The sequence below is a fragment of the Mus musculus genome, chromosome 16, assembly GCF_000001635.26.
Source record: "Mus musculus strain C57BL/6J chromosome 16, GRCm38.p6 C57BL/6J".
Taxonomy (NCBI): Eukaryota; Metazoa; Chordata; class Mammalia; order Rodentia; family Muridae; genus Mus; species Mus musculus.
In genome coordinates this window covers 70,596,456-70,611,425 of record NC_000082.6, presented here as the reverse complement: position 1 = coordinate 70,611,425, position 14,970 = coordinate 70,596,456, and positions in this window count along the sequence as shown.

The following is a 14,970-nucleotide window of genomic DNA, read 5'->3' as shown; positions in this document are numbered from 1 at the left end:
ACATAAAAACAACAATAAAATTATAGGTCTCTGCTTGTTACATGATGCTAAAAATTAGGTAGTCTTAAGTTTCAAAGAGTTAAAAAGTGAATCTCACAGGAAGAACAACAATATCAACCAACCAGACACCCCAGAGCTCCCAGGGTCTAAACCACCAACCACAGAGTACACATGGAGGGACACATGGCTCCAGCTGCATATGTATCAGAAGATGGCATTGTCTGGCATCAATGGGAGGGAAGGTCCTATGAAGGCTTGGGGAATGCCAGAGCAGGGAGGCAGGAGTGGGTGGGAGTGGGTGGGTGGGTGGGTAGAGGAACACCCTCATAGAAGGAGTGGGAGAAGGGATGGGATAGGGGGTCTCTGGAGGGGAATTGGGAAAGGGGATAACATTTGAAATGTAAATTTAAAAAATCCTATTAAAAAAAAGTGAATGTCTCATGAACTATGTTAGTTTGGTAGAACACAAATTGAAATCTAGGGAACCACACTTCAGTCCTCACGTCCATTTCTACTACATATTTTCTCTAAAAAAAAAAAATCTTGAGATATCTGTGTTCACTGGTATTAGATAACTACTCCCACTTTTTTGTTTAATTGAATAAGGTTCTTTCTAAATTAATCAAGCTGACCTTAAACACAAGCTAGCCTTTAGCTCACTGCCTTCTGGCTTCACCCTACTGAGTGCTGAAAGGATTTAAATTGGGGTGGTCTGAAAATAATTCCTGAAAGTGATCACAATGTTTTTCTCCTACTGAAAATGATTTGAAGGGGGGGGGGGGGTGAAGATGGTTGTCCACAGTGTGTTTATACAGGGAAGAGATTATGTTGGAGTGTGCCAAAAGACCCTCACTCACAAAGACCACAGAGACTGCCACCGCTGCAAACTGCAAGAGGTTTTTTATTGATCCAACATGTTGGGGACCCTCCTCAGCACACAGGCAAGAGGAGAGACCCTGAACAAAGAACACACTTTTTATACCTTGTAAGCAGCAGATTTAGGCAACAGGGCTAGCTGGCTTATTTTAATTGGTGTAGCAAGTTACCTTTTCAGGCATTGGTTGGTTTGTATAGGGTGACTAAGTAACCCTTTGGCTAGTCCCTCATTCTGCCTTCCCTTGTGGTTTTGAACTTATGGGTCAGCTATTAACTTCACAGCTACTAAATCACAGCTATTAATATCAGGGGAATTCTAGTGACAAGGTCAGGGCAGTTTGTGGTTTTTCTCGGAATTCAGTGTGTGATGGGGTAGGGGAATTTTTTCCAAGAACTGTTATTTTTGTTATGGTTATTTCTCTGAGAACAGCTAATTCTTGTTTTGGCAGCTGCAGGCTTAGTCATTTTGACCATTAAAACTATACTATTTGGAAGTCACTTCAAAGGGTGAAGGGGCTGGGTGGTCTTAAACTTATTTTGGATTCTACAGTTACAATCACAGTTCCCTATTTTTTACCCCATCTATACTATACTATACTATACTATACTATACTATACTATACTATATCCCATACTATATAACAGTATATGCCTAGCATCTAGTTAGTAATTGCTCATAATGATAAACAATAAACTTCCCACTTTTCTATTTCTAAATCTTTCCTTAGTTCCAATTTGTGACATATTACTAGTGTAGGAAAGACTGTTAATAATTTTGAAGTATGTGCACATAAGCTAAAGCTCTTTGGTACATATTGAACTACATGCATTTATTTTATCATTTTAAATTTGATTTTGAAGCTAAAATACTATCCATTTTGAGGATACCGACTCTTACCTTCTTGTTTAACTTCTGGATGTTTATGCTTGGATAATTGCATCAAATAAAATGACTCTTCTCTCATAGAATATATCTAAGTTCAATACTGTTCCTTACCACAAAGGTAGATGAATGGATGAATGAGTTATTAGTAGGTATAGATAAACATTAGTGGGTATAAATAAACACGTTTAGTAGTTTGCACAAGAAGTTTCCATATTCAATATAAGTCATACAACACTGATAATAATCAATTTGTGGGTTTATTATAAAGATTTATTTAAACAATTTATTAAATATTATCTATTGAGTAGCTGCTTAATATTCATGGTTTATTATTTTCACAAAAAGGTGGAGTTATTTCCTATTTTAAAAGTAGAATGATTATTCCCGAATAAAAAACAAACAAACAAACAAACAAACAAACAAACAAACTAAATTTTAGTCTGCCTTCTAAAATCAGTCAACTTCGTGGCTCTTAAGAAAATGTTCCCCCTCTGCAGCCACAGTTTTCTAACCAGAGAATTAAAGCTCTGATATATGCTGTATCATTCAAACCTACTTTGATTTTAAACTTCCGTGATTTTATTTTCTTAAATTTATTTCTAACCAAAGAACACATGTAAGGCTTTTTTAAATAACTGAGAAAATAATTTAGAGGCACCAACTCAGGATAAGAAAGAAAGGTTTCACAGACAGTGAGGTAAAGAACTTGTGCAGAACAAGTTGAAAATAGTTGGGAGTGATTCCCATTACCAAAGTGTTTTTCAGTGTATATTACCACCAGTGCTGTTTCAATGAGTAGGCTCTGAGCTGGACCACAAAGGGATTACTGTAGGTTTGTACGAGTTGCATCACAAATAAAGACATAATTTTCCTGCAGAGCTTTAGCTCCTGCAATTTATCTGTTCCTCTACAGCCCTTTCTTGGTGTAGCTGTAGTTCCTGCCATTTAAACTGCTAAGGAAGTGACACTGAATGTTAGAATGAGCATCTTTTTTATGATGTTCAGATCCAAATCTTTTTGTCAATGGCCAACTCGGAAGCAGCTGGAAAAACTCCTTGGGAATCCTGCCAGCTCCTGTTCCTGGGCTGGTTTCTAACAGATGGCCTACCTTTGTGAATTCCCACTTTTCACTTCAGCTCTTGTCTTTCCCACTACCAGAAAGAGTCAGTGATGCTGTGTGAGGCCAGAATATCCAAGAGATGAAAATATATCTAAATTAAGATTGTGCTTTCCAACTGACATATAAACCCTAAGCACCTCACTTCAGGTTGCAAAATGTTTCCCAGGCGGGTGCAAAGGACCAGATATGTTGACAGATTCAGTAGCGTGGCATTTAGGTCATGGAGCCACAGGAATGACATTAGGACCTTATTTCAGATGCAGGATGTCGCCGTAACACTACTTCACAATTGAGATTGAAAACTGTTCAAGGAAACAGTAGGAAACATTAAAAGACAAAATGTCTTTAACCCTCTGGAATCACACACCTGTCACCAAGACTGACTCGAGAGTCTAACATTTAGGTTGGCTACATTGGCATTACTGTGAACCAAATAGTTTAAATAATGTATGCTTATTTCATACGTCACAGTTTGTTTGTTTGTTTGTTTGTTTGTTTGTTTGTTTGTTTTTGGTTAAAGCTGTGCTTGCCTACAGCAATACAATAAGTACAAAGCTAAATAGAAATGGAAATTATTTTGTGAGCTTCCCTCCAACTTAAAAAAAAAAGTGAAAAAGATACCTTGGGACTTATTTTTGAGACAGAGATTCTTGGAATTCTTTATTCTTTTATCAGCTCTGATGCCCAAGGGAAAATCTGCACAACAGACTTTGTGCGTCTTTAATAATGAAGCAAACTACTGTAGCTCAAGTCTATGTAGCAGCTAAGAAACACAATCAAATGTACGAAATGCCTGAAGAGTTTGTTTTACAGAGCTATAAATCTAGCAACATCCAAGGGATAGGTTCATTGCAGTTGAAGGCAGCAAGGTGACAAAAGATGTAAAACATTTCCAGATAATCCATAAGGAAATCTAGGGCAGATTTCCCATGAAGCAATTTCCTCCCTTGTACACTTGAAAGCTCTAGAATCCTTCCTTGACATTTTTGTAGGGACTCAAACACTAGAGAACGTTACATAAACATCAGTTTCATCCTTCTTGAAAAAGGAGGAAAAAAAAAAACATGGAAACAATTCTTAGAAACTTCTTCCAAATAAAAGGTCTCATCTATGACCCAGTTTACGAATCATCTGCATTTCAGACAGAAAACCATGGAGCTTGGCTTAGCAAATTAGATCCTGAAGATTTTACTTCTAATGACACTTTGCAACACCAGGCAGCACTTTATATGCCTTAGCCAGCAAAGAACAGTGACTAAAGGCTGCTATTAAGCAAGCAGACACATTAAAGATGACAATAAAAATAATTGTATTGAAAGCATCAAGTAAACATTGCAGACATAATTTCCATATGGTCCTGTTTTGTGGAGTCTCAAATTGATATTTATGCACTATCCGTTGACACTTAAAATAATCTCAGTCCAAGAATGCAAAGGCTAGGTACTACAGATTTAAAGAGCTCTCTCACTGACTGTTCTTTCAAAACATTCATCAGCTGAACAATGTGTAATTTCAGTGAAAGAAAAGTAGTTTTTCTATCAATAGAACATGGCACCGCGAAGTGTTAGAATTTTAGATCAGTTCTGTTCTTGGCTGGGACAACTCAAGAAAGCCAATGGAGTAGGATACTTACACGGGGCCTTAGCTAATGAGCATTCTAGTTTATTTTGTCAATGTCGGGTTCAAACTCAGGTCCTTGTGTATGCTAGGCAACCACCTTTTCTTTGTCCTAGGAAGCCAGCTGCTGTTATTCCTAGTTTTAGGACTCATTATAGATCTAAAATTTACATATAACTTGGAACATGCCTATGTCAGAGCAAAATTCAACTGAAATTTATACAGATATTGCTCAGAACAATCGATCCTTATTTTAGGACACTTATCTGAAATAATATTTCATGCACAAGTGACATCTATACTAGGTAATGAAAAAAAAAAAAAGAATTGAGGATTCACTGTCTTAAGTATTTGATCAGTCAAATGAACTAATTCTATGTACTTATTCCAGATCTTCAATGGACATGAGATTCTTATTAAAAGCACTCAACCGCTTTTTAAAAAAGATATAGTGTGCATATTTGACTTTGTAATCTAGACCAATGTAGAAGCAGAAAATTAGAAGAAAGCATGACTGTATTGGCAGGCCATCAAAGAGCAGCAAGAAATGACAGCTGACAGCCTGACAAGAGGGGCAAGAAGAACCATAAAATAGACAACGTAATTGTAAGTAAATACAACACACTGACTCAAGACTTTGAAATGCATCACTGCTCGAGGCAAATGTCTTCCCAAATAATTACGCTAGTAAACACAGTACAACTGATAGGAACAGTGACATGACCCCACGCTATCCAATAACCATTAAATTATAGACCTTGTTCCAATCAAGCCAGAAGTATTTAAAACACATCAGATAAATATCCCCACCAAAATTTATTATTTAGAGCATTAGCAATCCAGGTAATTCATTTCATAGAATATTTTATTCTCAGTCATGCCAGAGCACTGGAACCCAGCTGCACTCGCAAAAAAATATGAGCCTCACTATCACTGCTAGCTACTGAGGGATGACTCCGTTATCAGAAAGCAAAACAGATCATTTATTTGTAAGCCTAAAAGTAACACACTTCCTCAGACTGCTTATAGTCATGCTGTTTAACGTCTACACAGTATTTCCTGGATACTTGCCACTCCTCTTTGGTTATTCATTTATGATGTTAGCCTAATTAAAATTCCATGTATCAAAATATTTAGTAGTAGAATCAACAATATTAAAATTCCACGTCTCAAAATATTTGGTCATAGAAGGAAAAGAAGCCACAAATGACTTATGAAAGACATGTATTTTTATTTATTATTTTTTTCATCTTAAGATTATTATTATTATTGAATTTGAGGCTCTTGAGATCAGGAACAACGCAGTGTTTATCTTTAGTCTTGCTATTACAATATTGGATACTCGATAGCTACTTGATAAACATTTAATAAGACAGTTAACATGTGTCCACACCAGCAATCTACCTCTCTGATTATACCCTTAGCTAACCCGATTTTCTGGGTAAATTTAGTTCTGTTTCTGGTAGAGTACTCATTTCTGGGCTCACTGGCCAGCTTCCTGTGGTCATTCTGTTCACTGTTCTGTCCATATCTTGCTTCTTTTTTTTTTTTTTTGTTTAGGTATTTTCCTCATTTACATTTCCAATGCTATCCCAAAAGTCCCCCATACTCACCTCCACAATCCCCTACCCACCCACTCCCCCTTTTTGGCCCTGGAGTTCCCCTGTACTGGGGCATATAAAGTTTGCAAGTCCAATGGGCCTCTCTTTCCAGTGATGGCCGACTAGGCCATCTTATGATACATATGCAGCTAGAGACAAGAGCTCCGGGGTACTGGTTAGTTCATATTGTTGTTCTACCTATAGGGTTGCAGTTCCCTTTAGCTCCTTGGGTACTTTCTCTAGCTCCTCCACTGGGAGCCCTGTGATCCATCCAATAGCTGACTGTGATCATCCACTTCTGTGTTTGCTAGGCCCCGGCATAGTCTCACAAGAGACAGCTATATCTGGGTCCTTTCTGCAAAATCTTGCTAGTGTATGCAATGGTGTCAGCGTTTGGAAGCTGATTATGGGATGGATCCCTGCATATGGCAATCACTAGATGGTCCATCATTTCGTCACAGCTCCAAATTTTGTCTCTGTAACTCCTTCCATGGGTGTTTTGTTCCCATTTCTAAGAAGGGGCAAAGTGTCCACATTTTGGTCTTCGTTCTTCTTGAGTTTCATGTGTTTAGCAAATTGTATCTTATATCTTGGGTATCCTAAGTTTCTGAGCTAATATCCACTTATATTTTATAAGCAGTAGTATATACAGACATAGAGGAAACTCAATTTCTCTGTAGCTCATCAGCTGGGATCTTCAGCAGACTGCTTGACTTCCTTTAGGATTTTAGCTATTTCAGATTTTCTGTATCTACAAATGAAGATGGGTGACACAGTGGGAGGGAAGAGAGCGAGCCTTTATTTTACTTGATTCTTGCCTTAAGTTCTTACTCCTGGCTCTTCCAAGTACTGTAATCCTGCTACTACCAACCAGAATCTCACAGAATGCCATTCAGTTCTATCAATCATTGCTAAGTAACACAGAATGACCCTGAGACAATACAGCTGATACTGGAGGATGCAGGGAAATGGTTGTGGAGAATCAACAGATGTAACAATAATCAGGTTATACTAGGAGGATACACAGCCAAGGGAAGGAAATGTTAAACTGCAACAAATATTTATTTATGTATAAAGATGGACATCCATACATAAAAGATGGTACTGTGTTTCCACATTCTCTAGGAAAGTGGTTTTTAAAATTTTTTTATTTATTCTTAAAGAATTTTATGTTTGATTATGTAATCCACCCCACAACTTCTCCCAGATAATTCCCAGCTTCCCCAGCCATCAAACATCATGTTCTTTTTGACTCTAAAAAAAAAACGAAGCAAATAAAAACAAAGACATGAACGACAATGGAGCCCCATTTTATACTCCTGAGCATAGGACTTTTCTCAGTTCTAGGATATTTTCTGTCTGATCATGTGCAAGTCTTGTATACTATCACAGTCTCTGAGAGTTCATATGTGTATCTCCCATTTTGAGTTTAGAAAGGTGCATTTTCTTTTAATTCATCCACTACCTCTGACTCTTAAATATTTCTGCCTTCACTTCTGCATAAATTCTTGAGTCTCACGGAGAGAAGTATGATTTAAACATTTTATTTAGTGCTGAAAATTCAAGAGTGGCTTATTATCAGCTAGTCAAACAGTTGTAGATTTCTTTGTTAATTAGGATCTACTGCAAGAAACTTCTTTGATAAGGGTTGAACATTTTACTGACCTTTGGGTATATGCTATTCTAGTTTCATTTAGCATAATGATAGCATTTTTACCTTAGGGCCTATGAACTACTTAGTATCAGGTCCTTTTCCTCACTAGCAATGTCAGAAGAGTTCCATTTCATTTCAGAAAGAGGCCTTAAGTCAAACTTTTAAAAGCAGTTGTTTATTTCTGTAACATCTGTGCCACTACTACACTATCAGTATATTTTGCAGACTGGTTGTTATAGTGATTTGGAAAGTTCCTAGCTGGGTAAGAGAGATGGTTCCTTTCTTGTCCAGGTAGCATATAGAGCACATTTCAGCACAATTAATATTGACCAATAAAGATGAAACTTCCAATTAAATACCAGATATATTTTTTTATGTTTCATAACATAAGTATTTGATGTCAAGTTATAGAGGGAAATCAATAGCATTGACAATATTGGGGAGATATATACAATCCCACTGGCCAACAACTCAAAAAAGATGTAATCCATTCCTGGAATCTGGGATTTCACTTGGTAGACTGTTGTCCAAGGGGGATGCTGCACTCCTCATTATATGGTAGGTCTATCTGGACTCTTTGTATAGGTATATATTTTAGAAAGTTTCTTTAAAAATAAATCAATCCCTATATGGCTTTTTCAAAAAGACTTCAGGGTCAATTGTCCCTTTCCATATTTTCTCCTCTACCCTTCCTTAACATCACTTTCCACATTCCATACCACTGCTCAATTTCCTCTTAATTCTTTTTTTATTCATATTCTACATCATATTCTATTTCCCAGAACATTTTTTAATTAGATATTTTCTTTACATACATTTCAAATGCTATCCCGAAAGTTCCCTATACCCTCCCCCGGCCCTGCTTCCCTATCCACCCACTCCCACTTCTTGGCCCTGGCATTCCCCTGTACTGGGGCATATAAAGTTTGCAATACCAAGGGGCCCCAGAACATTGTTTTAAATGAGAGTGCCCATATTTGCTTGTCCTTTTGGTTTGCTCTTTTCCAGAAACCTACTTTTCTAACAGCAAGACGTGGTTTAATGATAAGACCTTAAGTCACACACTCTCAATCACAGTTCCCTACACCCTTCCCTAAGTAATGATTGGTCCAGCTTGTGGGCACCTGGCCAAAGACAGAGCTTGCTGCTTTCCAAAGTGTTTCATGAAGAATTTTGGGAAACCATGGTGGGTGGTTGAAAGCTGGTTTAACTTCTTTTTAAAATACTGTGCTTGTCCATGATTATATCTTGTGGAGAAAACAAGGTTCAAAAAATAAAGCCAGAACCAAAAGAACACAAAGATGTAACAGACACGCACAGACACGCACAGACACACACACACACTCACACACACACACACACACACACACACACACACACACACACACAGCATTTTAGCACCTGAATCTGATTCTGGATTATCCTGAAAATATTAATAGTCCTTCCTATTTACTTGGATATGAAGTTTTTAGGGAAAAAAAAATCTGTGTAGTTACTTTTACTGATATGGGCTAGGCACTGCCAACTTGCTTTTTCAAAATGACGTACTAATTTATATTACTGCCATATTTCATCAAATATCAGCAAATACTTTGTTGAAAACGTCATGATGAATAGCTCTAAAATGCCTATAGAAACACAGAAAAGAGCTACTTGTAACAAAATCGCATCCTGTGGCAGAAATATAGTCTCTGGGGTCAGGTACAACTGAATTTAAAAAAAAAATGTTTTTCTATTTCTTGCTAACTAGTCATTTCAATTTTGGACAGCTGCCTGAAAACCAATCACATCTATTATTCAATAAGGCATATAAACACGTAGCCAGTGTTTTGTTAAAAAAAAAAAAGGCAACAAACCCCACAGCATTTAATTAACATCCTTCTAGATAAACAGATATGCTTTATTTACTTATAATTTAAACACAAATTGTGATAGCTAGGTAGCTCATATTTCTATTTTTCCCTTAGTGAAATCTCAGTTTCTACATAAATGATTTAAATATCTCCTTAACATCTAACTTTCTGATAATTTTATGAGGTCCAGCATTTTAAGCATTATTATCTTTTAATCCAATTCAAAGTGAAAACTTATAATGACATATGAAAAGATGAGTAGCTCTTAATTTTAAAATTCAAACAGAAAATGCATAAATAGTACTTTAGAACACGATAGGTAGTAATGTTGATGTAATTCTATTGAATCTAACTTTACTTCAGTAGTATCACTAATACATGTATAAGCCGGCCCTCATAGAACTTTAGTATTCCAAGAAAGCTAATCTAGTCTTTATATTCCCTGTGTTTCCTTTGATAACACTTTGCTGCAATAAATGTCTATTTGGGGGAATTTAAGAGTACATTTAGGAAAAAAAATGCCATCAAATTGCTTCGTGAGTTTCCCAATTATATATGTATTGTAATGTATACAACCATTCCAATTTTATGCATTAATGAATTTTTATAGTATAATCATGAATCTGTAAGACATCAGAATTCCTGTATTGATAGATATGGCTTTGAAAGTTTCTCCATTTAATTTGCAAGTTATATAGGAAATATTCATTAGTATATATTCTTGTGGTTTGAATTATTTTAAGGGCTTAATGAATCATTTCAGCAAGTTCACTTTAATTCAAAGTGAATACTTGATTGCTTTCCTTAAATTTTAAATTTATATGTGTGCTCACATCAGGAAAGTATCTTAATTATTTAAAGCTTCCCTTAACATATGCAGATATAAAACAATAGAGTTTTGAAGGCAGAAACATTTTATAAATCAGAAGAGACTAGAATAAAGGGATAGGAGTGGAACCACCGCTGTTTTACATTTTCTTCCATGCATTTGTCAGCTAAAGGTCACTTTTCTGGTCAAGAAAACACGTATGCTAATCCCTTGTGATGAGAGAATCAAGGGATCATGGTGAGACTTAGGCATTTGTGAGGAAACGAATATTGCAATGCTCGGATTGCAGGTAGCACATGTAAATATGATGCTACATTCCATTTGGAGTTTCTTCATTATCCAACAACACAAATAACTCACAAATTTAAAAATGTCTACATAGGATTTAAAAGTTACCTTCAGTTTTCTCAGTTACTTATTTAGTTAAAGTAGGAGAGCAAAATTCCTACATTCCAAACCCCGTTGTAATTCTTCCACAATATTCAACCTGAAAATGCCATAAATACTTATTCTAGGAGAAACAAAGTATCATATTCTGCATAAAATTAAAGCTATAATGAGAACAAAGAAGTAAATTACGTATAGGAAATTTAAAGCAATATTAGGACTGTGTGTGTGACATTGGTACTGGGGGTACACAAACAAATTGGGTTTTTTTTGGTATTTTGGTTCTGTTTTGTTTTGTTTTTTTTCTTCAGAAAGGGAGCCAATGACAAATGAAAGTAATATTCCTGCAAAGTCCCACTTGGAGAACTAGTTGCCTATTTGAGTTACTTATAGAAGTATGGGTGAGAAGTTACTTACAGCAGATATATGGCAAAGACAGCTACATCATGGACCCTGAATACTGCAATACCGATCTTCCTGGCATGATGGAGCCATTGATGCAACAGGGACATGGTTATTTGGAAATCAAGTACTTTTCAACTGAGTATAAGGTTCTATAGAAGGGGTTTCACACCTTATACTGTCAACCTGATCAAAAGTCCATTACTGAGGAGACCACAGGCTTTAGAGCGGGACCTATTGCTCCTGATTAGCTAAGTAGTTATACTGTTAAACTACATCCTAAATTCTTTATCTCATCCTCATAAATTTATGTTGTTATCAACTTTGGTTAGAGAAACTGAATGCTGAATTCTACATATGGTATATCTGTTAGACATATGAAACAGCAGCTGTAGTTAACTATTCAAACATGCACACAATAAAACCAGTCAAAAATGGGGAAAGACCCTAAGGTCCACCTCTAGCTGAGGAACTATGGGTAGTCAATGACTACTGGTGAAAACCATTAATCCTCCTTTCAAGATATGGCCATTGATTAGCTGTCCATGGTTTTGTGAATGGCCCTGCACTCATGTACATTTAGGTAGCATTAATTGAATTTAGGGGTTATTAAATACAACAAAAATGTATACAATAAATAAAGTCGGGAGGAAAACAGGCTGAGAAGCACTGAGTGGTTGGAGGGAGGTTGTGATAGATGGATTTGATGAAAATACTTTATATAAATGCATGATGACAAAGAATATATAAAATATATTGTCAAACATTTAAAAATAAAGATAATTTTATATGGAAAATGTTTAGATCTCTTTGTATTTAAACTTTAGTGTTTACAGTAAACACATACACACACACACACACACACATATTGGTATCTCTAAGTGGAATCCTACCCATGAGGAAGCTTACTGTTTCTGTAGCCATTGGATAGGAACACTTAGCATTGATTTGCAGAATCCAGTGAGGTTGCCAAGTACGTTTTGCACCACTCTCATACTGCATGTCAAATAGGTAGAAGAAGGCAGTAAATTATAGCATGCATTTAAAAGTGGAGGTCTGCTCTGTTGGTATGAGTACTGAAGTCATTTCTAAGTGTTTTGGGTGAAGGAAAAGCCACTAGTAGTCACTAAGAAGTTATTGATATCAAAACAAATTTAAGTGTGGTAGATCAATAGTAGATTCAAGAACTTCAGAGGAGGATTTTAGCATTTCCTTCAGAAGTTCCTATGTAGAGGAATCAACAATTATAGTATCAGTTCATCAAAGTATTTTTTCCTTTTATTGAAAACTAATTTCTTCCTAGTTTCCTCTCCCTCTACTTTTCCCAGTTCCTCCCCACGTCCCCTCCCATAGATTTCAACCTGCTTTCTACTTCTTATTAAGAAACAGATGTCACAGAGATAATAATAAAATAAAATTTAACAACACAGAAACTAACACATTGGAACAGGACAAAATTAACATAAGGAAAAGAGCTCATCTGGGGCAGATGCATGCAGGCCTTGTGTGTGGTGTCTCGGTCACTGTGAGTCCATATGTGCCTTGATCCTTTTGATTTAGAGGGCCTTGTTTTCCTGGCGTCCATCATCTCTTCTGTCACTCTTTCTGCCTCATCTTCCACAAGGTGCCCTTATCGCCAAAGGGAAGGATTTTTTTCTTTCTTTCTTTTTTATTAGATATTTTCTTTATTCACATTTCAAACGTTATCCCCTTTCCTAGTTTCCCCTCCAAAAACCCTCTATCCCCTTCCCCCTCCCCCTGCTCACAATGAACACATCCTTTTCAGATCTGAGTGTTCCGAAGCCCCTCAGTGTTTGCATGATGCCTTGCTGTGGGTCTCTGTACGTTTTCACGTAGGCTGTAGAGTTAAGCTTCTCTGGTGATGGCTGAGAAAGGCACTGATCTGTGGGTATAGCAGAATGCCATTAGGAATCATTTGAGTATACAGTAGTATTTGCTTTTACCCTAGATCCATGCTTTATTTAGTCTCAGGTTATTTGTCAACCGAGCAGTGCTGTATTTGTGTTTTATCTCAGGAAGTAGGTATTAAGTTAAATTCGATATTGGTTGGTTACTCCACAAGCTTTGTGCCACTATTGCTCTAGTATCTCTTGCAGGCAGGACACAATTGTAGATTTAAGAGTTTGGCTGGTTTTGTTGTTATGTTCCTCTTTTGATAGTATGTAGAGTACCTTCATGAATCATGTAGGTGTGAAAGCTGTATGTAGAGACCAACTGGACTTCTCCATGTCCAATGAGTTGTAGAGGTGTTGTCTCCACTAACAAGACTTTCTGATAAGTTTGTAAATATCAGGCAGCCAGGAGAAGGGCCTGGATTACACTAACCAGACTTGAGTGCCCTTATCCCTCCATCGGGGGTCCTTTCTGGCTAAAGGAGGGACCCTCTTCAGGTTCCATATCCCCTCTGTTAGCTGTCTCAGCTAAGGTTACCTCCATTGACTTCTGGGAGTCTCTCCCATCCCAGATCTCTGAGATTACCTAGGGATTCCTGGATCTCCCCCCCCCCCCCCCCCCACACACCAGCAGTTTCAGATACCCATTCGTTTTCCTGGCTCTCTCCTCTGTTTCTCACCATTCCTGGTCTAGACCCCCACACATTCTCCTACACCTCCCTTATTGTACTCATTTCCTTCTGTCACTCTGGCTTCTATGTCTTTTATTCCACCTTCTAAGTGAGATTCAAGCATCTTCCTAGTATAGCTTCTTTGGGTCTGTGGGGTGTATCATGGTATCCTTTATTTTATGGCTAATATCCACTTCACCATGATATCTAAACCATACAAAGACTCAACAAAGAAAGTGAACTTCAGACCAGTTTTGCTTATGAACATCGATGCAAAAGCACTCAATAAAATTCTCAGAAACCAAATTCAAGAACACATTACAAGCATCATTTACCCAGATCATATAGGCTTCATCCCAGGGAAGCAGGAATGGCTCAATATATGAAAATCCATCAATGTAATCCACTATTTCAACAAACAGAAAAAAAAAATCACATGATCATCTCATTAGATGCTGAAAAGGCCTTTGACAAAAATCAAAACTCCTTCATGTTAAAAGTCTTGGAGAAAGAAGAGATATAAGGCATATAATTAAACATAATAAAAGCAGTGTACAGCAAGTTAATAGCCAATGTAAAATTAAGTGGAGAGAAACTTAAAGAAATCCCACTAAAATCAGGGACAAGGTAAGGCTGCCCACTCTTTCTGATTCTATTCAATATAATACTTGAATATCTAGCTAGAACAATAAAACAACCAAAGAATGCCAAGGGGATACAAACTTGAAAGGAAAAATTCCAGGTATCACTATTTGCAGATTATCTTATAGTATACATAAGGGACCCCCCAAAATTATACCAGAGAACTTCTACAGCTGATAATCAACTTCAGGAAAGTTGCGGGATACAAATTTAACTCGAAGAAATCATTAGCCCTCCTTTATACAAATGATAAAAAAATTAAGGAAACTGAAAGGAAATAAAACGTGAGAACTGTGATTCATGTAATGTATGTCAAATAGCTCAAAAAGTTGTTTGTGAGCTTTGAAACCTGGGGCTGAGAACATAGCAGAACAGACCAGGACATGCCCGGGCAGGTTCATCGCCTCCCTATCTCCCACCCCTCTGACCTAAGTTAAATGTTAACAGGCTGCTGATGTTTAAATGGACCAATCATGTGAAACCGCGCCAATTCCTCCCCCAGCCCCACTCCTTTTCTAT